This window comes from Podarcis melisellensis, assembly GCF_964234715.1.
Source record: "Podarcis melisellensis genome assembly, chromosome: 10".
NCBI classification, from domain to species: Eukaryota; Metazoa; Chordata; class Lepidosauria; order Squamata; family Lacertidae; genus Podarcis; species Podarcis melisellensis.
Genome location: NC_138542.1, coordinates 31,433,523 through 31,459,972, shown reverse-complemented (window position 1 = coordinate 31,459,972; position 26,450 = coordinate 31,433,523). Strand labels below are relative to the sequence as shown.

Here is a 26,450-nt window from a genome sequence, read left to right as displayed (position 1 = left end):
TAAATTTCACAAATTTCTACAATGAAATATGTTACTGCAGTCTTTCATGGTGATTTCCTGGTGCAGAATATAATGGCCTTTCATTGATCTAAGCAAGTTGTGTCATGCAGGAGTGTTAGTGAAGAGCCATAACTTGGTGTCAGAGCCATAACTTTGCAAGCAGAATGTCCCAGGTTCACCTTCCAGCATCTCCAGGCTTGAAACCTTATAGACAATACTGAGCAAGACAGACTGGCAGCTTCTTGTTATTGTGAGGAGTCAAATGATACACCTTTGGAGTAGTGTTATTCACCAGGATTCCTACGTTTTCTGTAAAAGGGAGAAAAGGGAAGGTTTTTATGTTGGCAGAACAGGTTATTTCAGTCATCAAGTCAGCACATTATGAGGCAGCCTTGCTTGCTTTTCCCATGCAAGGGTCAGTCTGTATATTTTCATACTTGATTTGTACAACTTGGCACCAATTACTTAAGCCTCCTTAGGGATACTGAAGGGGAAAGAATTGCCCTGTGTCCTTTGCATAGCCCCCTTCCAAAAAAATCTCTGTGTTGCTGGTTTATGCTTCTTTTAACCCTAGTGGAACACATCCTACAAATTGTAAGCTGCATCTTGGTAGAATGCTTGCTTTGGCCCAGGATTTCACAGCACTGCTAATAGTATTGACTAAGTTTTGAAATTCTGAGTGTATTTGGGCGACACATTGTATGACACATTACAGATGCATGGTACCTGGCTGCGTAAAGGGGATTTCAAAGGGATCGGGAAAGTGCAAGTTTTAAAGCAACTTGCTTTGTTCATGTTGCTAGTTTCTACTACATTATAACACTTTCATGTTATATAAAACAAATGCATTTCTTTTTATTGCTTTTGTGTTCAAAGAGGTGTAGGGATACCTCTTGAAAGAATAAGTGTAAAATGTCTCGAATCAGAAAATAAGCTGTAAGATGTGCTGCTTTAACATCACAAAAAGCACTACAGTGCCAGTGCAACATCAGAAAACATAAAATTATTCTAGCACTGGAAAAGTTTAATGATGGCTGTGCCATCTCTGTGATCTACAGAGAGCTTTAATGCTATCATTACTGACACCCCCTCAGATATTATGTGGAGGAATTTTGTGGCCTGCAGGGGAGATGTAGTGGCTAAACAGACAAGTCTGCTTTATCTCCCAACTTCAAGACTTTTTGTTGCCAGAGGCCAAACAAAGCTGGTTATTATCACCACCATGCACTTGTATGGATGAAGTGTGATCTTGTCTATGAAAATGCTGTGCCGCAATGAATCTGCTAGTCTTTCTCATGTACCCCACAACTTCTTGTTATCACTTTCAAATGCTTTTTGTGTAGGTGTGTGGTGGGACTCACCAGTACGGAGTACTGTTACTTCTTTTTCAGCTGCCCATGTCAACCATTTTGGGCTGGCACCATTTCCTCCTAGCCCAATGGTACTACCCTGATCTCCCAAATAGTCTTGTGGAGCTGCTGATTACTAAAAAGAACCTGCAGGAGATCCTGGTCATTGTTCTCCCATGTCATGCATGGTTTGTCTTTTCTTTTGGAATTAGTATCTTAAGTGCAGATGTATGGCCAGATAATTTTTAGATACATCTACAACGTGTTTGGGGACGCGGGTGGTGCTGTGGTCTAAACCACAGAGCCTAGAGCTTGGTGGTTCGAATCCCCATGACGGGATGAGCTCCCGTTGTTCAGTCCCAGCTCCTGCCCACCTAGCAGTTTGAAAGCATGTCAAAGTGCAAGTACCTTCTGGCGGGAAGGTAAACGGCGTTTCTGTGCACTGCTCTGGTTTGCCAGAAGCAGCTTAGTCATGCTGGCCACATGACCCGGAAATTGTCTGCAGACAATCTTGGCCTATAGAGCGAGATGAGCATGCAACCCCAGAGTCGTCCACGACTGGACCTAACGGTCAGGGGTACCTTTACAGCGTGTTTGGATTTGGAGCCCCTGCAAATCGATGAATTCTCAACCAACAAGAACTTGCATAGGAAGCGCCAAATGAGTTTACACAAAGCGGTGAATATTTCACAAAGTAGACATATGGCTACTTTGTTATGACTTTGTTATAAGCCCACTATGTAAGCAGCTCCCACCAGTTCCTCAGCACTCCGAGTGCCCTTTGAATTGCAACCCACCAGAATGGGTTATAGATCAAAACAGTGTTTCAAATAAAAAGTCTGCTTGAAAAGGTTTCTGGCGTTTCATAAAAAATGAAATACCTGCTAAGCTTCTGGAAATGAAAAAGTATTACTCCCAGGGATTGGACATAAGGATGGACTACAAGGATGTCAAAGTTCACTTTCATGTCCTGTTCAGAGCAAATCTATTAAGTCAGCCATGTTCTTCTTACTTTAGACTTTGGTTTCCTCGAAAGCCTTCTTCCTACTGCAACTTCTCCTCTCAGTAGCCCATTTAAAACGGAGGCATGCAGTACTGATTCCTTGCACTCCTTTGATTAGGGCAACTGGTGAATTGAAAATAGAGTTCTTCTTTAAACAGCACCAGCATCCATTGGAGGCTTGTAAAAAGCTTGAAACTTTGAGGGGAAAAAGGAAGGCTTTGCTGGTTTTGGCTCTTGCAAAGTACCAGATTCTGTTTCTTCAGATAGATGCTTTTGGACTGTTAGGAATAAGTCACCCTCTCTTTCTATCCCAGTTTCCTGATATATAAAATGGGAATAAAAATGAACCGCTTCTTGGAGCCTGTAGAACAGATAAGGGCAATTTTCAGAGGGATAGCTTGCAGCAAAACAGCCATCTTGTGGCAGCTTCAAGATTCACAAATTTATTATGGCATTAGCATGAAGTGGGCTACAGGCCACTTCATCAGACGCACGAAGTGGCAAGCACTGTACTGTGCGCTTCACAATGTTTAAAATAGGACTGAGATGAAACAGGGGTGTGCACTCCTGTTTCCTCACCCTGAAAAATGGGCACACGCATGGAATAATTAGCAGCACCCCCTTTTCACCACTGTGCTGCAGAACACATTCAGCATCCTTCCCCAGGTGCTTTAAGCATCTTTTAGGCACGGCCAGCTGCAGCATTCTCACACAGCCAGATTTGGATATGGGTTGATTCCACTGAGGGCCCATAAAGCTAGTTCAGAATGAGGTCAATGATGAGTAGGCATTGCTGTCACTCCGAATTAGCTTAGTGCACACTGAATAATATTTTAACACGGTTATTGTAGCTCAGTTGGTTAGAGCATGGTGCTGATAATGGCAAGGTTGGAGGTTCAATCCCCTATGGGACAGCTGCAGATTCCTGCATTGTGGGGGTTGGACTAGAGCAGGGGTCAGCAAACCTTTTCAGCAGGGGGCCAGACCTCTGTCCCTCAGACCTTGGGGACGACGACTATATTTTGGAAAAAAAAACAATGAACGAATTCCTATGCCCCACAAATAACCCAGAGATGCATTTTAAATAAAAGGACACATTCTACTCATGTAAAAACACACGGATTCCTGGACTGTCCGCGGGACGGTTTAGAAGGCGATTGGGCCGGATCCGACCCCCCGGGCCTTAGCTTGCCTACCCATGGACTAGATGATCCTCAGGGTCCCTTCCAACGCTACAGTTCTAATACTATGGTCTAACTTTGATTGCTTGCATGATTATGTCAATGCTATTAGGTAGAATGGTAAGGTTTTGAAGCACCAGCTGTTTGACAATCTAAGCCTTGGGAGGGGGGTTATTGGTAAAGCCCCATTGAAAACCCACTTTTTTGTTCAGAAAATATTTGCTGATGCAGATAATATCAGATGCCCATCATATTCTGACTGCTTTGTCTAATTGTTAATATTTTTTGTCATCTAGAAGTCTATAGTATTTTTTATTTATTGGATACAGTATTTTAACTCCAATCATAATATGATCTCTTACGTTGGTGTAGGTTCAGTGCCCACAGGCAGCAGTGATTACTCTGCTTCAAGTCTGTTTTTAAATTCTTCACATGATAACTTTCCCTGGCCTCTTTGTTATAGCTTACAAATATCTGTTTATCAGAGCCTAGGACTTGCCGATCAGAAGGTCAGCGGTTTGAATCTCCGCGAGGGGGTGAGCTCCCGTTGCTCGGTCCCTGCTCCTGCCAACCTGGCAGTTTGAAGGCACATCAAAGTGCAAGTAGATAAATAGGTATTGCTCCGGCAGGAAAGTAAATGGCATTTCCATGTGCTGCTCTGGTTCACCAGAAGCAGCTTAGTCATGCTGGCCGCATGACCTGGAAGCTGTATGCCGGCTCCCTTGGCCAATAAAGCGAGATGAGCGCCGCAACCCCAGAGTCGGTCACAACTGGACCCAATGGTCAGGGGTCCCTTTACCTTTACCTTACTCTTCAGACTTCTGCATAACTATACCACAGTTTATCCTTCCAACCTGGCTTAATTACATGCTAATTTAAACATCCTATTTCATGATCTGCATCTTTCAGCAATGGGGCTACTTCCTACGTATTTTCTTTATCACCAACACTTGCTACCTCTGTGCACATGTTACAACTTTGTGTGTTTATAGTCTGATTTTATTAGATATACAAATGGAACATACCATGGATAAGAAATACCTTCTACATATAATGCAATATGGCATACATAAGCAGACAATACTCTTCAGTACATTTCCAAGTTGATTTACTGAAGAATTCATTGCACTGGTTTAAATTGTATTTACGGTACCTCCTTCTTGTGTACTGTAAAATAATATTTTGTATTTACCACCCTAGTGGCCCATTTTTGTTAGCCTTGTCATGTTTTATGATTTACGTTTGTACAAAGAAGTGACAGTAATGGTTTTGTGAATGCTCTGTTACTGCTCTTGTTACAGAAATTTAATTTAAAAATTAAAAAACCCCAACAACTTCAAATGTTTACTAACATTCTGTAACCTTGCATAGAACTTTAGGGCCCCCAGGTGTTTCATCTCTGCTGCTTCCAACCTTCAGAGCAGTCTTCTTTCTCAGCAAAGTTGGTTTTGTGAACCCCATTACCGTGTCCTGATCTGTTTTGCTTGAACAAATGAAGGCCACCACTGAGCGCACCAACAGCCATGGAAATAGAGTCCAAAACCCAGGATCCAGCAGCGTCCAAATGGACCTGGAAATCAAAGTGCAGATTCAGAGTATCTTGCCACAAGGATACGCCATTGAACTCCTTCAGGAATTCAAGCCACACCTCAAGGTCAGCCCTGACCTCGCTGGGTAAACGCACCCGATGATGGGGTGATCTCAGGCCTGCAGAGAGTCTTGCTAAGCGTGTGCAGAAAGGGCGACCCAGGGCAACCACTCTGCAAGCGAAATTCAAATGGCCCAACAGTGACTGCATCTGCCTCAAGGTAACCTTCTCCCATGGCAAAAATTCCAGAATGATGTGAGGGAGGGAGTGACCAGCTGCTGCAATGCGAAGGAGCGATAAACGGGCAGTGGCAAGCTCCACAACGGGAGCGCCCGGGGGCTGGAGCCCCAGAGGGGCAAAGTCCCACTAGAAGGAAGGGAAAGGGAAGGGAAGGGGAAGAGGACAACCCAAAAAGGAACAATAAAAGGCAATAACAAAAAGGTGGAATAAAAAACAGAAAGAACACCAAGACGATCTGTTGAAGGTAAGTCTCTCGGCTGCAGAGAGGACACGCTGTTAGCTTGTTCCGAATGCATGAGCCGAAAGAGGAAGCCCTGGGTCACGTGCATGGGTATAAATAGGTCCCTCGATCCGTTTGGACTGTACCCCATTGGTCAGATTGAACCCAACAATGAGGGACCTACCAATCGGATGTTGTGACAAACCAATCCAGCCCACCCACAACACAGGAGGTCAGTCTCCAGGTCTCACCGCAGCACATGCCCTTTTTTAGGGAGGACACAATTTATGCTCCAAGGTTAATACACTAGGGTCTTATTCATACAAGAATGTCCATTAGCTGATAACGTGTGCTATGATTCTAAGCCAAACGTGGAAACTGTTGGGACAGAAGAATATTATGTTTGAATTGATATTGGCTGACACAAAAATTCTATCTGGTCACAGATCAGATACCAATTTGTGAATATCTGAGAGAATCTGCCCACAATAAATTTATAGCAGTTTTATTACGCAAGTGGAAGGAGGGGAGCCTTGTGCCAGCAGCAGATGGTAATTTCTTCTGGGTCTGAATCCTAGAATCTGTTTTAAATACCAGCGATGGGAAATAAATAAAAGTGACTTTGGAGCATCCATTTTTTCACCACTGAGAAACTAGCTTGTCCTTGCTCTTAGGTCTAAAGAGGCTTGCATTCCAGGCAAGACTGGAAAACCAGGGCAGAAAGAAAGAAAGAAAGAAAGAAAGAAAGAAAGAAAGAAAGAAAGAAAGAAAGAAAGAAAGAAAGATTAAGGACTGACTACCATTACAAAGTCAATACGATGGTGCAAAATCTTAAAGTGAGTGACAGAGGTGTATTTAGCACACCCAGCTTCAATATCGACTGAACTCATGTTAAACGTGAAGCAGGAAGAGAACTCTGTAAGCATACATAAATATATACATAACGTTTTTCTCTGTAAATATGTGTATGTAAATTGGCTGGATTTTCAACAAATTGTGCTTGTATTTCTTCTATGAAGGCTTTAGCTCCTATTTGTTTGTTGGTGGTGAAAGAGTAACTGTGTCTATAATGCAGTTAAGTGAAGGAGATGATAATTCTGTTCCAGACAATACTGCATTCCCTAATGAACAGTTTCAAAAATTGGAGGACCTGTTAGAACTGGACTTGATCTTATATGCCCAACTGGTACTGGTAGTTTTGAGCAGCTTCCAGCAGCTTCAGTTGATTCTGTTTATTTATTTATAAGATTTCCTACTAACTTTTCACCACGAGCTTCCAGGACGGAGTATCACAATATACAGTTAGAAAAACAAAAAAGTTACTGTGATAAAAATGGATAGAACTGTTCTGAACAGAATAGTATAGATTGAACAACAGCAGTGTGTCCCCAAAACAAAACACTTTTGGCTACAGAGGTCAGTGTAAAGATGTACGTCTTCCGCATACAGTGAAAACAAAGAAAATGCTTGATACATTTCTGGGTGGAAGGAGTTCCACAGTTTGGAGGCCACTACAGAGAAAGACCACTCCTGGGCTGACATTCTCCTCACTTCAGAGTTAGCTCAAGCCCTTGCTGGGAAATGTTTTACTTGTTTGTTATCTGTATCTCTGTAACGTCCATATTGGATTACTGCAATGTGTTACGGATGGCGCTGCCTCTGAAGACTGTCTTTGGAAACATGAACTAGCCTGAAATATGTCCTCTTCATTGTGTGGCCCCCTCTCATGGTGGAGCCTCTTCAAATATTTATCCTTTTGCACCATCTCTCCTCTATGTTCAATGGCAGTTCAAGATGGTTTTATTCTCTCAAACCTTGGTGAGTCATTAGGAATTTGATATATAGCTGCTTGTTACATTTTAGAGTGGAGTTGGCCTCCCCTCTAACCCACTTCATTTGAGATTCCTCAGAATTTCATGCCACTCTTGCTTCAGAGTATACCTAGTGAGACCAGAACTCAGGAGCCCTGTTCCACACAGAAGCTCCCTATAGGCTGCTTCTTGTGCTCAGGTTTCACCCACTTCTTTCTCCTAAGCTGGCCCCTCTGGACATTAGCACAGGTAGTGCTATGACTTCTTCTTCCCCTAGCAACCTTTCCTTTGGCAACCTTTCCTTGCAGCTGTCTCTCTTCAGCTGTTTTCTCCCCCTCCCTCAAGACCACACCTCCCTCTGTGCCTCTTTTTATCTCTGTATGTTGAGAGGTGAGTACTCCAACCTAATCTTGGTTACTGGGATATCACGTCTTGCAAATACTCACATAGAACCGGGGTTCCCAAACTGCTTATTTCAGGTAGTTGTGGTACATCTGCAAAAATACAATTAAAAACCATATAGAATCTAACGCAGTGCGTTGCACTTGTTACAACAGAAGAGGAAGAAGAAGAAGAAGAAGAAGAAGAAGAAGAAGAAGGAAAAGAAGAAGAGGAGGAGTTTGGACTTGATACCCTGCCTTTCACTCCCCTTAAGGAGTCTCAAAGCAGCTAACAATCTCCTTTCCCTTCCTTCCCCCACAACAAACACTCTGTGAGGTGAGTGAGGCTGAGAGACTTCAAAGAAGTGTGACTAGCCCAAGGTCACCCAGAAGCTGCATGTGGAGGAGCGGGGAAGTGAAACCGGTTCACCAGATTATGACTCCACAACTCTTAACCACTACACCACACTGGCACGCAGGCAGAAAAATCATTAAGTGGTCTGCCAGGGCACTCAGCGATTTTGAAAGAGTCTATGAAAAAAGAAAGTTTGGGAACCATTGTAGAGGCATGAGCCAATGAAAAGGGCCTCTTCACACAAAAAATAAGTGTGATAATAGTGATATTAATCATTTATTGTTGTAAGTCACTTCAGAGGTCTCTTGAAATTAGAAAGAAAGGGAATAAATATTTTGAATGGATCTAATTATATAAGCCATTTATTTTGTGACATCTTAAATGTTTGGATTTTTTGGCAAACGTTAAATACTGCTTGGGAGTACTGAAACACCGGACTGTTGCTTCTTATGCTCAGTGGCTAGACTACCGTACAGTCTTCAGTATGGTTCCTACAGCTGTAGTCATCAGCCAAAGTGCTAGTCAGATAGCTGAAAACCTGTCATGAAGTAACATTGATATGTCTTGCAGACATGTCTCATAGTATTCAGCTTATTGACAGTCTACTTTGACAGTTCATTTTTTTGTATTTCAATTTCTTTTTATTGCATATTGCTCGCGGGCATGTGAAAACCGTCTTGACTTCATTGGCGATTCTGTGGTTTTAGTTTAAACTCTGTCATTTGCATAAAATGTATAATGTACCATCAAAGGAGTGTGGAAGCTGTCTTTTGAGGATGTAAAAATATGGACTGCAGCATCTGGAATGCAAAGTTCCGGTTTATGTTTTGTTTGTTTTTTTTTGCTTGAGATGCCAAGACATATCAGATAACTGCCTGGAGCCCATTCATTCCAATATTTTGCATTGCGACCCATTTAAAGCAAACTCTATTACATTAAAACTAGAATGCTTCCAACCCCATTAATACTATAATTTTGCTTAATGATGAAACATTCAAATATTCGTGTTGAGGGAGATTGTTTCTGTCATGATCTTGAATTAAAATAAACACATTTTCATGAAAAATTAAGCTAGATGCACTATTGCTGGAACCTAAGCATAGAATAGGCTTCCTACCTAGGTAGTGGTTTAAAGGGGTACATCCTTTATTTTCACTGCTAATGTCCTTTAGAATTTATGGTTTCTCTGGCAACATGGGCAATGTGTAGACCATGGGTAGGCAAACTAAGGCCCAGGGGCCGGATCCGGCTCAGTCACTTTCTAAATCCGGCCTGCAGACAGTCAAGGAATCAGCGTGTTTTTACACGAGTAGAATGTGTCCTTTTATTTAAAAGCATCTCTGGGTTATTTGTGGGTCCTGTCTGGTGTTTTTACATGAGTAGAATGTGTGCTTTTATTTAAAATGCATCTCTGGGTTATATGTGGGACATAGGAATTTGGTCATCCCCCCCCCCAAAAAAAATATAGTCCGGCCCCCCACAAGGTCTGAGGGACAGTGCTGAAAAGGTTTGCTGACCCTTGGTGTAGACCTTCATTTGAGATGCTTTTCATCATATTACCCTGAGGGAATTTGATGGCAGTGGCAAAAATAATTTATTTCACAATCACAAATACTCCTTGGGGAGAGCATTCCACAAATGGGGGGGCCACTGCAGAAAAGGCCTGCTCTCATGAAGAAGGGCCTCAGATTATTAACACAGAGTCCGGGTAGGTTTACCTGGAATACAGTTGTTTGGTTACCGAATCAATACAGATATTATTTGTGCACATATATTGCATGGAATGGTAAGAATTTTACTGCTCTTTTTCTGTTGTCCCATGATATCTTGTCACCCATAACCTTGCTTCCATCTTCTATTTCATGCAGCTCACATACTGGGTTTACTGTCACACCAGCAATTGCCACCATGAAATGAGGAGTCAGGAAGTCTTCTGGGACTCCCCATAAGATTTTATAATGAGCCCAGGATAATGAGTATGTGCAATAGGTGGAAGAGAATAGTTGAAATGCCTGTGTTTCTTATGGCCTCTCACCCGTCCATTACTTGCATTTGTGAATTTGTTGGCAAAAGAAACACCCTTACAGCAAACATCATACTTACCCTGAGTTCTGTGTAGATGATACTGCTTCAATCTGTTGAGTATGGGTTGTCTGTCATTAATCAGAATCCTTCCCTCTAGTTATGGCTGTGTAAGAAGATGGGGGAGGCTTGAATGAGTTTTTACTCGAATGCTTTGGAAACACCTTTTTGCCACAGAAGGATTTAAACAAGCACCCCAACAAAGGCCTTATTAAAACATGCAGAGCATTTTCTTCTGGGCATCTACTTTAAGGTCACCTCCCCTTGTTGCTTTTTGTGTGATGCCTTTGTACAAAAAATGTTCAACCACTTTCACCATTTAATATTGAGAAATATTCTTTAGAATAATTAGCTGTAGTTACAAAAATAAAATTAAGGGAATGCTAACTTTCATCATAGGTGAAGGGGAATCAGAAAAGGGGCTACACTGCCATACTTGGGGGAAGATGTTTCAAAGCAGTTTGATTTGAATAGCCGTAATAGTGGTTAAATGACTAATGTCCTGGGAAATCCATCAAAGCAATTCAGCAAGGAAAGATGGAAGTGTCCAATAATAAAATTACATGCGCACCTTGGCTTGCTTTGGTTACATATTTTTCTGTTTTATTGCTTGAAGTAATAAAAAAATGCCTTTAGACCATTGTTCAAAATGTATTATGATAACAAATATGAAGCAGTGTTTAATATTTTATAACATTCAAACAAGAGCAAGCACAGCTCAAAATGCAGCATGTAGGAGGAAGTCTTTACTGCAGTAGTTTTGCTCAAAAACGTGAATGTGCATTGACCCAGATGTTTGTGATTCTGAGTAGTGTGTGGGCTCCAACAATACCATACGCGAGTACTATGTTGTAGAATAATCCACATTGTTCTAACAAAATGATTATTTAGATTTTGCATGCACGCATGCAGGCTAAATTGCAAATGAGTGCAGTATTCAAGACAATAGAAATTGTATAATACTTCCATTTTACAGAAGTTAAGGTGGACATCTTAACCTACTGTTTTCATGCTAAGAAACAATTCTAGAATTTCTGTGGTTTTTATTTTTAAAGGGAAGACAATGAATGGGTAATGTCCAGAGCAGTACCAACTGACAGGAAACCCTTAAGAACTATATAGAAAGTGAATAGAAAAAACTGCAGTATTGCATTTCTTTCAGGCTATTTACTACTGTACTATATTCTACCTCACTTATTTCCACAATGTACAGCCACATCAACTCAATCAATGTTTTGTCAGGCGTATACATCAAGTTATTGTGAAAGAATGGCTGCCCAGATGATTAGTACGTATATTGCCATGTTAATCTCTGCCTGGAGATTTTCTGTATTTATATTTCTTAAAATTTGTGATTATTTATCACCTCGGTGTGAAATTTGACATGTAAGATCTCTTGAGTGGCTGGTACAACATGTTCTCCAATTTTTCATGAAACAACATATAAAATGCCTGAGACTGTTACAGCAGTATAAATATTGCAAGTAGCCTGCAAGTACACTGCCCACAAATTACTTAGATTGCATAGCTTGCGCTCACGATTCTCTTTCCACTAACAACGTAAGTCTGTACCTACCTATTTGGAAGTAAATCCTATTGAGTTCAATGGAACTTACTCCAAGGTCATGATGACTTTCAAACTATACAATATATTTTCACCAAACCAATCATAGACACAGCCTAGCAGATACTCGAGTTTTAAAAAACAATTTCAACCTCCCCAAAACATTCAGGTATTGTTACTAACTGGCATAGGAAAAAAACAGAGGAAAAACGGATCAGAAACAAGATTTGCACTCCTCCAGACAGAGTTTTTAACTGTTACAAGGGAACTATTTTTCACCCCAAACAGTTTGTACACCAGGCTGGATGAGCATGAATAAACTAAAGCTCAGGCTAGACAAGATAAAGTGCCTGTGTGTAGATAGGACCTGGGTTCAGGAAGAAGGTGCTCCCGACCTCTTCTGGATGGAATTAAACCATCCCTAAGCAATCAGGTTTGCAGTGTTGGGGGGGGTTCTCTTTCACCCAACTTTGTAAAAGGATGCCAAACTCCTTAAGTTGGCATGGAGTACGAGTGCCTCTTATGAAGTGAGGCTGGTATTCCAACTGCAGCGTCTTCTGGGGATAAATAGCATGTTCATTCACGGCTTTCTGTGTGATGGTGGCCTCTCAGTTAGATGACTGCAGCATATTCTACATCTGGCTGCACCTGAAGATGTGTCAGAAGCTGCAGCTGCTATAAAATGTGGTTGCAAAGCTTTTAACAGTTCCACAAGAACTTATCAGTAATGAAATAATGCGATTTGTTGACAGTTTGTTTCTCGTCCCAGTTTAGGATGCTAATGCTTAATACTTTAAATGATGCCAGTCCAAAGTACATTAAAAAAAATATCCTGTCCTTATATATCACCATCTTGTCCAGATAGTAAGGTGATTTGCTGTTGCATTTCTTCAGGTCTGAAGTCATCCAAAGTAATACAGATGATAAACCATAGAGGGGGCACTTCTAACTTTGTCAGTTTGCTTTGAAGTCCATCCTCAGAGATGCTTGTCTGTTGCCTGCTCTGGTATCATTTAGGTACAGTATTAGGTATTGGACAAAAGCTATCTTATTCTCAGGACTTTTAGGAATTTAATATCTGCTGTTTTGTTTTCTTCTGTTTGATTTTATGTCTATGATTAATTTGGGTTTTGAGGTTGATTTTGTACCCCTGTAAACAACCACGAATAAACAAATAATTGATAGGGCATATTGTATCAACATTATAAAGGATAGGATGATAAAGGATAGGATTGTCATACTTTATAATGGTAGAATGCTGAAAATAAGTTGTAAGTTAACTTTGGCATCATTTCTACTTAGTAATATTATGTGGCATATTTAGAATATATCATTAATTTTATTAAGCCCGGTGCAGAATTAATTCTGCAACATGTATTTGAGCGTTAATAAAAACATAATATTTGCTGGTTTAAAAGAAAAATACCATTGCAGTTCCTTTGATTTTAATAGAAGAGATTTAATAATGTGCTAAACCCTTTTACTGGAATCAAGTGGATTTGAATAGATCATTTCCAATGTGTGTTACTTCATTTTATCTAATCTGTAAATATTTATTGGAGGGTTTATTTGTGTGTCTTTTGTTTTTTGTTTTTTGTTTTGCCACAAAGATGACTCACTCATTCTGCAGCAGTAAGCCATATATATATATTATTCATGACCAGAAATTGTTTGTTAATATTTTATCTTTTTAAGAGCGCCGTGCTTCTAAATCTAGCCTAGTTGAGTTTCTTCCATGGTGGTTTCTGGGGAAAAGAGTGGAAGCGGTAGGTAAGTCTTAATGATACTTCTGCACTGCTGCTATCTCATTCTGAATAGTTACATTTTTAACAATTCATCGGCCCTTCGCTTTTCCACATGTAACCACAGTTGTGACAGCAGGCAAAATTTCCAATGCATTCATGTCTGCAAGACTGCATTCTAATTGTGTGTTCAAGTCCGAGCACAGTAGGATTTTAATAGTACTACTACAGCGAAATAAGCATGTGAGTGCTGAGTCAACAAATCACTCAGAGAATTTTTCAGCAGACTGCCTGCTCATGAATTGTGCTACAATCCATTATCCCTCTAACCTTTCTCCCCCCACATCTTCTATCTTGAGAGAAGTTTAATCTTCAAACAGGATTAAATTAACTGGTATGCAAGTTGTTGTTTTTAAATGAAGTCTTTTATTCATTATGTTTTCTTTTAAAAAAGCCTCTTGTCATTGGACACTTATCTATTCTGCAAGGTAACTAACAAAATGAGCAATCAACCCCCAACCGCACAGAACAAAGGAGATACACAACTTAACATAATTTTGAGCAAGCTATATTTTGTGAGGCATTTCCTCCCCTTTCTTGTTAATTGATAGTCCACAGGGTGTGACTTGAACTTCTTTAACTGATTGGAATTGCTAATTAACACTAAGGCTGGTTCAGGTGTTTGTAAGCTGTTCTATAAAGAGTGTCCCAAACAGGCCCCAAGGATGTAGCCAAAGTATGTTTTTGCAGATGTATATTTTACACACATGCCATTTACCTTGGAATAAGCCCAACAGAATTAAATACGACTTCTGATTAGACATGGTTAGGATTGCCCTGTTAGGATGATACCCAGTGCTAGTAGATAATTATTGTACCACTTCAGACTACAGATGTAGGAGTGCATTTTGAGTTCTCCCACACATTTAAAAAGTTTCCTGCATGCAGAAACGTTTGACACATCGGGGAAAACAGTGGTGTCAATTTACTACACAGAATTTTGTTCATGGGGGAATTAGAAATATGACCCTCCAACCTGCAAACTGAAATAGTAGAGGCCAGGATTCAAGTACCTTGGTCTACCACAGGCTTCTTTAACTTTGGCCCTCCAGATGTTTTTGGCCTACAACTCCCATGATCCCTAGCTAGCAGGACCAGTGGTCAGGGATGGTGGGAATTGTAGCCCCTAAATATCTGGAGGGCTGAGGTTGAGGAAGCCTGGTCTACCACCTTGTTCTCCATAATACGTAGAATACTTAAGCATTGGCCCCAGCATGTGTGCAAATAAAACTATGTCCCGACAGTGATGTGCATCAGACATGCATGCCTAATACATGCCTGTTTTGGATCATACCTGGGGTTGCACTCAGAGGCTGCTTGGACCACTTGAGATGGAACAATTTACATATATTTTATTTATTTGATTTTTGTAGCTCCTTTTGTCAGGTGTGATCCCCTGGTGGCTTACAAACTAGCCACTTCAACATTAAAACTAGACATTAAAACACAGTGGCCTGGTTCATACATAATGCTAAGTCATGATTTGTTTTAGCCATGATTTGTTTTAACAAACCATGGGTTAATCACAAGTTGTCCCACAAGCGATCAAAGAAACCATGGCTTCTTTGTGCAAAGTTGGGCTGATATTCATAAACTTTCAAACTTAAAAATGTGGTAAGACAGCGTTACTTAATTCTGATGCTCTGACCACATTGGGAACGTGTTACAGCCTTTCCCCTCTTCCTACCATATATGCACTGATTACTCCCATCACTTCCTGGTTTGTAGCAACCATAGTTTACAATGACTTGGAAAAACTACAGCTACCACAATAGAGACCCATATTTTAGTTAATATGGGTCTCTATTGTAATAGCTGTCTTGCCCTTATAGATGACATAATTTCACTGTTGTTATTGCCCATATTATAGCATACCATTATGTACCATCTGTTTGGCTTCCAGCTTTGAGGTTGTTATATCTCCGTCCTAGACCTTCTGCACTAATCCTTATCATAAGTTTTATATGAGCCTATTTCCAAAGAAAAATATTATTAATGTATTTACACGCCAAAACAAGAAACGTGGTCTAAAAACTAGCTCCTGTTAAAGCCCAGGGAGTACAGATTACAGAAAGAAATATTTGGTGTTTTGACTTTAAGGATGTTATTTATGTCTGTTGCTGTGCTCAGTGACATTCCAAAGGGAGTTGTAAGCCAGGGACAATAAACTGCTCACAACAGACCGCATTAACATTGTTGTTTCTACAAGTTAAAATAAGTAATTTCATATAAGTGATCCCACATCCCTCTGCCCTTTTCCATTTGATCAAATGCATATTGGGAATATGTGGAGGAGATTGTCTAGATGCAACATTTGAGTCTAGCTTAGTTTACATGGGTAACCAATTTCCTCTCTTTATTCTTAATCCTTATGTTATGGTATTAAAAATACTGCCCCAGAATGTAAGGAGTGGGGCCAGCCTATAAAAAGAAACAAGTGGTTATTTTATTCCAAAGCAAGATAAGGCTTTCATGGAAGTGACTCCAGGTGCTTCTGTTTGAAGATCATTCATCCTAGGAACATACAGGTCATACAGGTGGGCAGCTGTTCCTTGGACCTTCTCCCTCCAGAGTGTGTGATTGGAACAAACGAGAATTCCTCTTTAGAGAAGGGGCCATTGATTTCAGTACCCCTGATTATATGCTCTTTAGATGTTCCAGAAACAACATGGGATGTGCTTTCCTGTTGTGGCTATAACATTTAAATGCTCATTTAAAGGTTGCTAGGCTATGTTGAAAGGTTAAACATAGGTTACTAAGCTGCAGAAAACACAGAAGTGGATTTCTGTTGCTCTCAAGGTAGATTAATGTCACTGGGCATAAAGCAGTTCATGTTGCTTTTGAATTAAACATCAAACAAAAGAAACACAAAAGTCCTAAACCTTGCTAGATGTAAGTGGATGTCTTTATGTAGAAAAGAAATAACCTTTTGCTTGAAAATTAGATATATTTTTTTCAGCATTTTGGAGTAGCTGAGCCAGTATGAAAGGTTCCTTCTAATTCAAAGTCCCGTCTCCCCCATGTGTGTTTAGAGGTAGTGGGGAACAAATGTCTGCTTTGCTGTTTATAATGTTGACAATCAGTACCCTCACTGTTCTCACACATTTGGTCCTACTCAAGATCAAGTTCCATCAAGTCTGCTGAGATTTACTTCCAAGTGAGTGTTCCTAGGACTGCAACCTTAGTTGCATCATTTAAATAGTTATTTTCCCAACCACCCTTTGCTGTTATTCAGGATCAAGATGGTTATTTAATTTCTATACCACTTAATACATTAAAAGTATCTGTATGTAGTGTACAAAGAAACTGAAGCAACAACAGAGAACTTAAACTACAAAAAGACAGTTACATACAAAAATGATGACATTAATGCAATTTTACTAATATATACAGTCCTTTTTTGGGGGGGACGTAGGGGTACACATACCCCTAAACATTTTGTTAATCTAACAGGAGAAGAAACTAAAAAAAATTAAATATAGTTTCTTCTCTAGCACGTGAATCATCAGTTACGTTTAATAGCATGGCGGCCTCATTTCCTGTCATGGTGTTTCCTGAGTCTCAGACGGAAGCGAGTGTTTAACGTGTGAAGCGGTGTGGAATGTGGATGTGTGGTGTTTTATTGATGAACATTTGGCCTCATTGAGGGGGCAATATTTCAATATGAGTAGTCCAATTGTTGCGGACACCAACAGCAAGCAGAGGAATCGGGAAGGTGTTAGTGCACACAACCTCATGCCAATGGTTAAGTTACTGTGAGCTGTCAGCTGTGTAATATGAGGGAGTGCATGTTCTTAGTACTTTTGTCCGTTTACTGTATTTATTTTCCCCAATTTGAACTATAGAATGGTGGTTTTCTTGAGTCAAAATGAGAGTACCCCTAAACATATATATATAGGCACTGAATATATAAAAAATAATATAAATTCATTTTCATTTGGACACATCTCCCTCTCAGCTTTCAGGTTCTCACCCATGCCACAAGCAAACTCTCACCTGACCCACAAAAGTCTCACAAGGAGGAGAGTTCCTGGAGTGAACATCAACCTAGTTTTCTCACTCTAGACTTGCTTTTATGGGCAGGTCCAAGGAGGATGGGACTTCCTCAGGCTGCCCACAGCTATGTCCCATTCAGCTGCACTCTCCCCACCTAGTTCCAGGTACAACAGGTTTTAGATGTCTATTCTTCACTGGTGTTCTGACACACACCTGGAAAGCATTAAGAATGTCATCTTTTTGTTGCGCTTTGAGGCACTTTCCCTAGCATGTGCAACATTAAAAGTTCCATGTTATTTGCATTAATTTAACACAGCCAGAACTTCCATAGTCGTTTGGTCATTGACACATTATTGCTGCACAGCATGGCGGATTTGTACGTGCTGTGGTTTATGTGTGCCAACTCTTTCCCTTTGCCCTTGACAGTCCAAAGGGGGCTTGCAAGTGTGTTTGCCTGAATATTCTTGCAGTCTTCCCTATGGCTGGGAACCCCAACCATTCAGGGCCCCCAAGCTAGGGGAGATGTGTAATCACGTTCAGCCGAGCACACTTTAACAAGCTCCCTTTAGACCTTGCTAGTCTGTGTGGCAAGGTTGGGGATTGAGGGATGTGGAGCTGGTATGTATAGTTCTGCATCTCCTACAGACATGCTTACAATATTATATAGCATCTCAAATTACTCTGTCTGAAGGAATTTCAGTATTCGCTGACTTAGAATCGGATTTCACCACAGGGGGGGAAATCAGAAGAAAAATCATCAGCCTGTGAAGATAACTTGGAAAGTGTTAATTTCCTGCTAGTTTTATGTAACCCTTGGGCCAGATAATAAATTATAATAAGGTTTTTCTCACTTGACTTGATCTTCCCCTCAGACAACCTGGGAACCAATTTTGACTATGTAACTAGCAATAGCATTCTCAAATAAGGAGTGTATAACACTGGTATCAGCCATATATTTACTTCCAACACCATAAAGGATGATAGTAAGAACAATTGATTCCTTTCCCTCTGCCAGGTTTTCCAAGTCTACCTTGTTCCTTGCAAGTGAGCAGTTGCAAAAATCCAAGTGGTAACTCTTCCATCTGGGTGTTCTTACTAAGCAAGTAGACAAATAATCTTACTAAGCAAGGACAGATAATCTGGAATGTGATTAAAAGTGTTGCCTGGGTTTCCCGTTTATGGTTCCATTATTTCTCTGGCTCTTTTGCATCCCTGCCCAGTATGCAAAGGGAGCCATCCTGAGGCTTGGATTGCATACATAAGTGTTTCTTCCTTTAGGTGGTTATTACTCATACTGTGTCTTCCCTTAAATGTGTACATTTACCACATCAAAACCAATGCACTGTTTGTGTCATTTGCACCAGCCCTCCACCACCTGCTTTCTACCTCCCTCTCCCAAAGAGAGTCTTTATTGTCATAGTTGCTGAGTGGGCAGTACCCAGAAAGGGAGCTGCCCTCTCTTCTGTTATCAGTTACTCCACCCCTTTATTTGCAGTAGAAGGGAAGGCGCACAAGCCTATTGCTGGTTGGGTCTGTGTTCTTGCCGTTTGACCCTGTTGCGTTTGTGAGCAGGAAGGTGATTGGTCACCCCTTAGATCACACTAAGGTGTGATATAAAAACCATTTAAAAATGCTTTTTTGAAAAGTGTTTTTAAAAAACACATTGAATTTTCTATAAGGCTCACTATTGCCATCTAGTGTCACATAGTACAGTATATTGCACTTAAAATATACTTAAAGTGTTTTATTTGCAGCTGGGGTTGCTTTGCCGCCCCAAGCTAGGCAACTGTGGAGGCTCTTTCCCCATTTAAGAGTGCAAGTGCCCCTCTCTTAAAGATTCAGTGACTGGCCAACCAGAGTTGGTAGGCACCTCAAACATCATTATATAGCCCAACCCTGTCCTCATGCTGGGAATCCACTGCTAAAGCATTCATTTTAGGTATCCCTCTGGACTTGACTGAAAAACCTCTAACAACGGAGAGGCCAGAAGTTCATACTGTCAGGTAGTTCTTCCCAGTGCTTCTAGGAATCCACTGAACAGGGCAAATGGTATTACTATTTAGAACTACAGTACCTCTATATATGGAGGTTCCCTTTAGTGATCCTGGGTACTTTCAATAGATCTACCCCCATGACTGGACTTAATTAATTGTAGCCATTACCTTTTCTTTCTACATTCTCCTCACTTCATAATGGAACTTAAGATAATTCTGATTCACGAGGGCATGACTGCCAATGCATAATCACATTTCCCCCCATCCCTTTCTGCTTATTACATATGTATTATAACCTTTTCAAAGGGTAGATCCATTTCAAAAGCGCAGTTTAATCATTCGACTTAAAACCATTTGTGCTATTGTTTGTTTCAACCCTGTTGTTGTTGTTCAAGCAGTGCATGGGTGCTATAAACTCTAGCTTAACTTTTTTATTTATATTGTCTGCAATAGTAATTTTATTATAGCACCCAATTCAAATTGTACTTGGGCACTTTATGTAACAATAAATACCATAAAGTCATTAATTTCTCTCTCTTGAAAAATGGAAGCGGATGAAAACAGCAGGGAAACACACTTAAGATTGTAAGATATTGTTTTGGGCATCGGTCATGTTAAGGAGAAAACAAGCTATGAAATCTGTTCAGGGTCAGCAGGCAAGCAGCAGCTTGTAAGCAAACAGCTCAGGTCAGAACTTGGAATGGCAGGATACAGATCAGAAACTTAGGAAAAACATAGCAGAGCTGGACACAAGGTTAGGGCCAGCTAGTTAGGTAACAGTGTTGGTCCTGCTCTGCTCAGGAGCCTACTGAGAACTGAAATCCTGATGCAGAGTGGCTGTGCTTTCCTAAATACTAATGGTTCCTAGTCATAGCGGAAGAACTCTGCTTCTGAGGATTATGTTGAGGAATCTCTTTATGAACCTATTGCTGTCTCAGGAAATGTCATGGTATGAATGTGTGTTGCCAGGAGCTGATGGAATTTCTCAAGGTGAGAGAGAGTTAGTGGTTATGAAGGTTGTCAGCATGGATGCATCTCTGCTGGAGGGTGCTTCCTTTTTCTGTGGGTGTCTTTGTATGAGCATTTCCTCCTTGGTATGGATTCCCAAGATGAGCTTCCCCAGCCCAGCCACATCACTCAGTGCCCCAGAGTCCCTGCTCTTGGATTTGGAAAGCCCTGCACCAGATCTTTGGTCACATGACATAGCCTTGCATAATCAGATGGGCTGTCTGGCATGCTATGTGCCCTCATGATGCTTGCTGTATCACGTGGCTGCCCATTCACTGGTTCTAGCTACAGCATTTCCATACGATTCATTCAGTGTGTAGTTTCATAACATCTTAATGAAATACAGTGAATGAAGGACAGCTGGTTAACCACTGCAAGTTGCAAATAATGCCGTGCAGCAATGGGAAAGCGAAGGAAGATCCAGAGGAAGAGCTTCAGCAGGCTGGTTGTGGAAGACTGATCCTGGTTTTGGCCTCTTAATTGAGGCTTGATGTTAAAAGCGCCTACTCAGATAGGCCCACACTGAGTTACTTTGGGGCAAGTCATACTATCTTAGCATTAGTTCTCTAGTTGTATATGAGGATCTTTTTTAGAGGACAAACAAAGTAAATATTTTAAAGCACTTAGAATGTTTTCTTTTCCTATCCTACTTGTTATGTGTTATATAGAAGTGCAAAAACATTTTTATGTGCCAGATAAATGACTGAGAATTATAGCTTTATAGAAAAGAAAGAAAACTAGAGTACAGCACTGAAGCAACAAACAGCCTTTCTCTCTGTGCCACCTCCATCTTCTGTCTCTCAGCCACCATGCTTTTGTATGATATGAAGCACATTAGTAATTGCACCTCATCCTGAGTGCAGGGTTCCCATTCATCTCTCTGTAGATAGCAGCAGATGTGCCATTTATACACAAGTGTTTATTTTGGTGTTAGTATGAGTACGCCAAAATCACATAAACGAAAAGAGGCATAATACAACTTGAAAATGTATGCCTTTAATCTCAGATATGCAGACTAATTTGCCTTTAAAAGCTACTGAAATTACATTGAACTCAGACAACTGCACACTTGTGGATAATAATGAAAATTCTTTGCAGGATTGTATTTACTTACTTTTTGAAGTGGATTGTAAGAGCTCACAGTACGTGGCTTTGCTTTTCATAGAGATGGGGAAGAAAGTTGTTTGGGTTAGCATTTATGTGGGGCTCCTTTATTTGGGCTTTCTGAACCAATATGTGGATTGAAACAGCTATTTTCCAATATCCACACTTTCCCTAATTTTTTGCTGCAGTTCTTTAACAACCAAAATGGTACAAAACAGGGTATATTAAGGAAATGTGATTGCAACATGCTTACATTAGTGAAAATAAGGCACATAATTCAATTCTATTAGGAATAGTACTCACAGAAATACATTATGTTTGGCAAATATACATATATATTTGCTGAAATGCTCATGAAAATGCATACAAATTTCATGTGGACTTTTTTGTTTTAATTGCAAAGTGATATGGAAATGAACAGAATTTAACTTAAGATTGGAAAAATGAGAAATAGAAGTCAGAATTGACAGATGTATCAATTGCTAGTTCTTGACTTAGGAAGTGTGGGTTTCTAAAAGTGCAATGCATGTCTGCTTAAGAAGTGAGTTCAGTGGTATTTGTTCCCTGGTATGTGTACAGCAGATAGCATTGCAACCTAAATAGTTAAGATAGAGAGAAGCATGTATGTCCTCATTCTTGCAGTTTCCAAACTATATGCTGAGGCATGGCTGCATACTATGAGATAACTATTAAGAGTGCTGCAATCAATCAATCAATCTTTAAAATAAATATCGCCTTTGAGCCAAAAGTATTTCTATTCACAGAGGAGGTTCTGCACTGCATCTCTGTGTGATTTGCTGTTCTTCCTTTCATCCAATCAGACTCCACCAGGGGCAGATAATTTTGCTATGTCACTGCAATCAGTTGATCACTTCTGTTTTGAAAATGCAGCAGAATTACCTGCCTCAGAAAAGGCATGCCCAGAAAAGTGACTCAAGTAAAAAAAAAGGGGGGGGGGGAATGTCTCTTGACACACTCCAAAAAGTATCTTTCCCCAGAAGCAAAAATGAAGAGTGTCTCTCCAGTTCCTGAAACATGAAAAAAGTGTGAGAAGCTTGGGAAACATCCAGTGATGAACAAACTTGGCCCTCCAGCTGTTTTGGGACTACAACTCCCATCATCCCTAGCTAACAGGACCAGTGGTCAGGGATGATCCAAATTGTAGTCTCAAAACAGCTGGAGGGCCAAGTTTGGCCATCACTGACCTAATCACTTATATACTACACAGTCATTTTTATTTGCAAACCTTTTGAAGTGATTTTTGTTTCTCAAATGGCTTAGCTCCCGAACGCTGCAAACCCGGAAGTAAGTGTTCTGGTTTGCAAACATTTTTTGGAAGCCAAACGTCCAACGCGGCTTCCGCTTGGCTGCAGGCACTTCCTGCAGAAAGCCACGCCTTGGTTTCGAACGGTTTCGGGAGTCAAACGGACTCCCAGAACAGATTAAGTTTGAGAACCAAGGTACCACTGCATTGCGATTATTAAACTAGAATTTCAAAGTTCATAAATATGGAAAACATACATTACAATATGAACTAAGTATACAGTAACGAGTTGAATAAATGATGTGCATACATGATCATGTGCATCTGTTCCTTTCTCAAGAACATATATTCTGCTGTAAAAAGCACCTTGCATTCTTTAATTTGGAAAGCAATCTGAAGCTAGAAGGCTTGAGTAAAACATCCAAGTTGTTCTCCAAAGTAGTCTATGCATTTTGAATATTAATTCTTGGTAGGAGTCATATCATGAAATCTCATAATTGGCATAATTTGATACTACTGAACCAGAAATATATCTGAGTAATAAATTAAAGCTGACAAATCTGTCACAAAGTATAGATTTTAATAGAAACTTAATATGAGCTTTCATGACTTTGTCAAATCCAATCATATGTCATCACTTAGCTCTAAAGCCAGACTATATGATAATGGAGAAATGCAATGTTAACACATTTTAAGAACCAATAAAATGGATTTAAAGAAAGGCTTGTACATTTAGTTAAATTTTGTTTTAATTGGAAAAAACCAAATGTTTATATTTTATAAAAATGAATGTACTCTTGTCTGTTAATTACTAAGAGAATGATTGGCCAAATAGGTAAGGTCTCCTCAATGAGATATTCTGTTTAGCTCAGCTGATTAGCACTTTCTGTTGGTTGGTTTTTGCAAATAGATAGAACTATAAACTTTAGCTAAATGTAAGTTTTTAAAAAATTTAACAATTAGCCAAATTTACCTTGCTCTTTTCAAAAGAAGCCAGAAATCTGCAGCCTTTGTTGATATTCTGTAATGCATTGTTTCTCAAACACTGGGGTTGCTTATGCAACAATGAACCCTGACCACATACTGTTCATGGCAGGGGTAAGCAAACTTTTTCAGGAGGGGGCTGTCCACTGTCCCTCAGACCTTGTGGGGGGCTGGACCCACCCTTTCCCGAAAGGACCCTCCATCGCCACCACTCACGCCGCAGCCATGCGGCCTCGTCTTTGGCAGCGTCTGTGGCGTCCTCTGTTTTGGCAGGACACAGAGCCCATGCTGCTGGCCTGGGTGGCGGAGGCAGACTCCGTGCTACTGCTTCCTCCCACTCAGCTCTTACCACGTGGCCCAGAGGCATCCGCGGCTTCTGACCCGCTGCAGGAGCTTCCTGCAGCCAGTCAGAAGCTGCATCGCATTGCAGAAATCAGTCCCCATGCAGCAAGGCCTCCACACCATGCTGGTTTAGCGCGGTGACTGACTGAGTGGGCGGCAGGGTCCGCAAGGTTCGCAGGCCAGATTAAAGACCCCAGCGGGCCGCATCCGGCACATGGACCTTAGTTTGCCAACCCCTGGTTTATGGTGATGGTACTGTCCCAAATTATTGCATGACTCTCTTTTGTAAAATAATCTGAAAGAAGCACTCTTGCAGATTAAATGCATATTTAAATCAAGGAATTGATCTGATAGTTATCATCGGCATAGATTTCTCATGAACATTTAATTTACTCATCAACAAAGGACAAGCTATGCAAAGAAGCAGCCTCTGTGCACAGATCCTATCGCTGGATCAGGTCTCTCGTGTGTGAACTGAATGCATCCTCTATGAGGTGTGAAAACCATGCATTCTTGCCCCTGGGTTTTTCTGTGTAGCTATGGATTAAGACTCATCTTGGAGGCTGAGCAGTCATTTGGTGTCTCCCTTCCTTCTCACTGAATCATTACTTTTTTATCAGTTGGAGTGTGCTGTATGTCAGTCTTGGTGTGGCCCCTTCCATGTGTGAAGCTCAGCAGAGATGGCATTTTCATTGAAAATGAGGGCTGACTGAATTGTATCCATATCTAGGTTTCTAAGAAATGGCCATGCTAGTCATCTTAAATCCAGATACTTCTTAAATCCAAAGTCATTTTTCCCCAGTTGATACACTGCCCTGTTTTTAATGATGTTTTTAATTATTGTCAAGCAGTCATGATCCTTGGGTGTTGGATTCACAACCTTATCACCTCTATATGCATGTGTTAATATACCTATTTGATGTATACTAATAGCTCAGCTATTTTCAGAGTAGTGATACAGTATTGCATGCACACATACATACATCAATATAAAGGTATGAAATTGTATTTTATACTGTGTGTGTATGGATACACAGATCATATATCTATGCTTTTGATTCCTTTGTATGCCACCAAGGGATTTCTCAATATCAAATGGGTTTATAAGTATTTTAAATAAAGTAAGTATTTGTCTGTTTATTTGCTTACACCAGATTACCAAGGCTGCTGCTTATAGTCTTTCTCTGACCATATGTGTAACTACACTATGCACAATGTGGTACTTCTGGTAAGGAGAATCTCTGTAATCTTAACAGAACTTGTCAGGCAATTGAGTGGTTCTGAGATGTTGTCACAGACTGTACTGATACCTTTTATGCAATATTGAGGATCTGTAATCTCTTTAGGAATTTTAAAAAATAAGGGTAATGAATTGTGACACTGTTTCCTCAGGAAGATCTTCCTTTCTGTTTTAATGTCTGCTGCACTTGCATTTGCTGACACATGTGTCCTGGGGAAAAGAACAATGTTAAAGAAACGTCTAATTGTGACGATTCTGTGACATGACAAGAGATCAGAGTATATACGGCTGATGGGCCTCACGGTGATGGGCTTCCACAGGCAAGTTCTGGAATTAGTTTTATCACTGGTGAGAAGTGTGTGCATAATAGATCATGCAGTTCTAATGGCAGCAATGTGGGTTTTACACATTTCTGGAATGGGGTAGGGATTAGGACTTGGAAACATCTATATCTCTCTTGTATTTTCAGTATGGTTTGGCACACTGCATTTTATGTAAATTACATGCTGCAGTGCAGTGTAAATATTGCAGTCAAGCCATCCTTTCCTTTTTGTATCCTAAGTGCACAGAGATCTCTATGCTAATTGTCTGTTTTCATGTCCTGAGCTAAAAGGGTAAAACCCATAGTAAGCATAGCTTTATTACGTTCCTTTTGCCAGCATGCGTCTTCAGTTTTGCACAAATGCCTCATCTCTCCAAATACTGAAGCATGGCACTGTTTTGAATTGTGGGATTTTGTGGACTCCCTCAGAAATAAAAGTAGTTTATTAAGGGAGAGGGGAAACAGTCCCCCCCCCCCAAATCTGGCATCATCATCTACATTTACCGTATTTTTCGCTCTATAGGACGCACTTTTCCCCCTCCAAAAATTAAGGGGAAATGTGTGTGTGTCCTATGGAGCGAATGCAGGCTCCTTGGCTTCAGCGATAGCAGCGCAAAACCT

The 26,450-nt window shown here is 40.5% G+C and overlaps 1 protein-coding gene across 8 annotated transcripts in view; it reads left to right on the top strand.

The window, feature by feature from the left end:
- Positions 1-26,450, top strand: part of GRIP1 (glutamate receptor interacting protein 1) — a 328,693-nt gene that overhangs the window by 32,476 nt on the left and 269,767 nt on the right. The gene's annotated exons all lie outside the window — the stretch shown is intronic.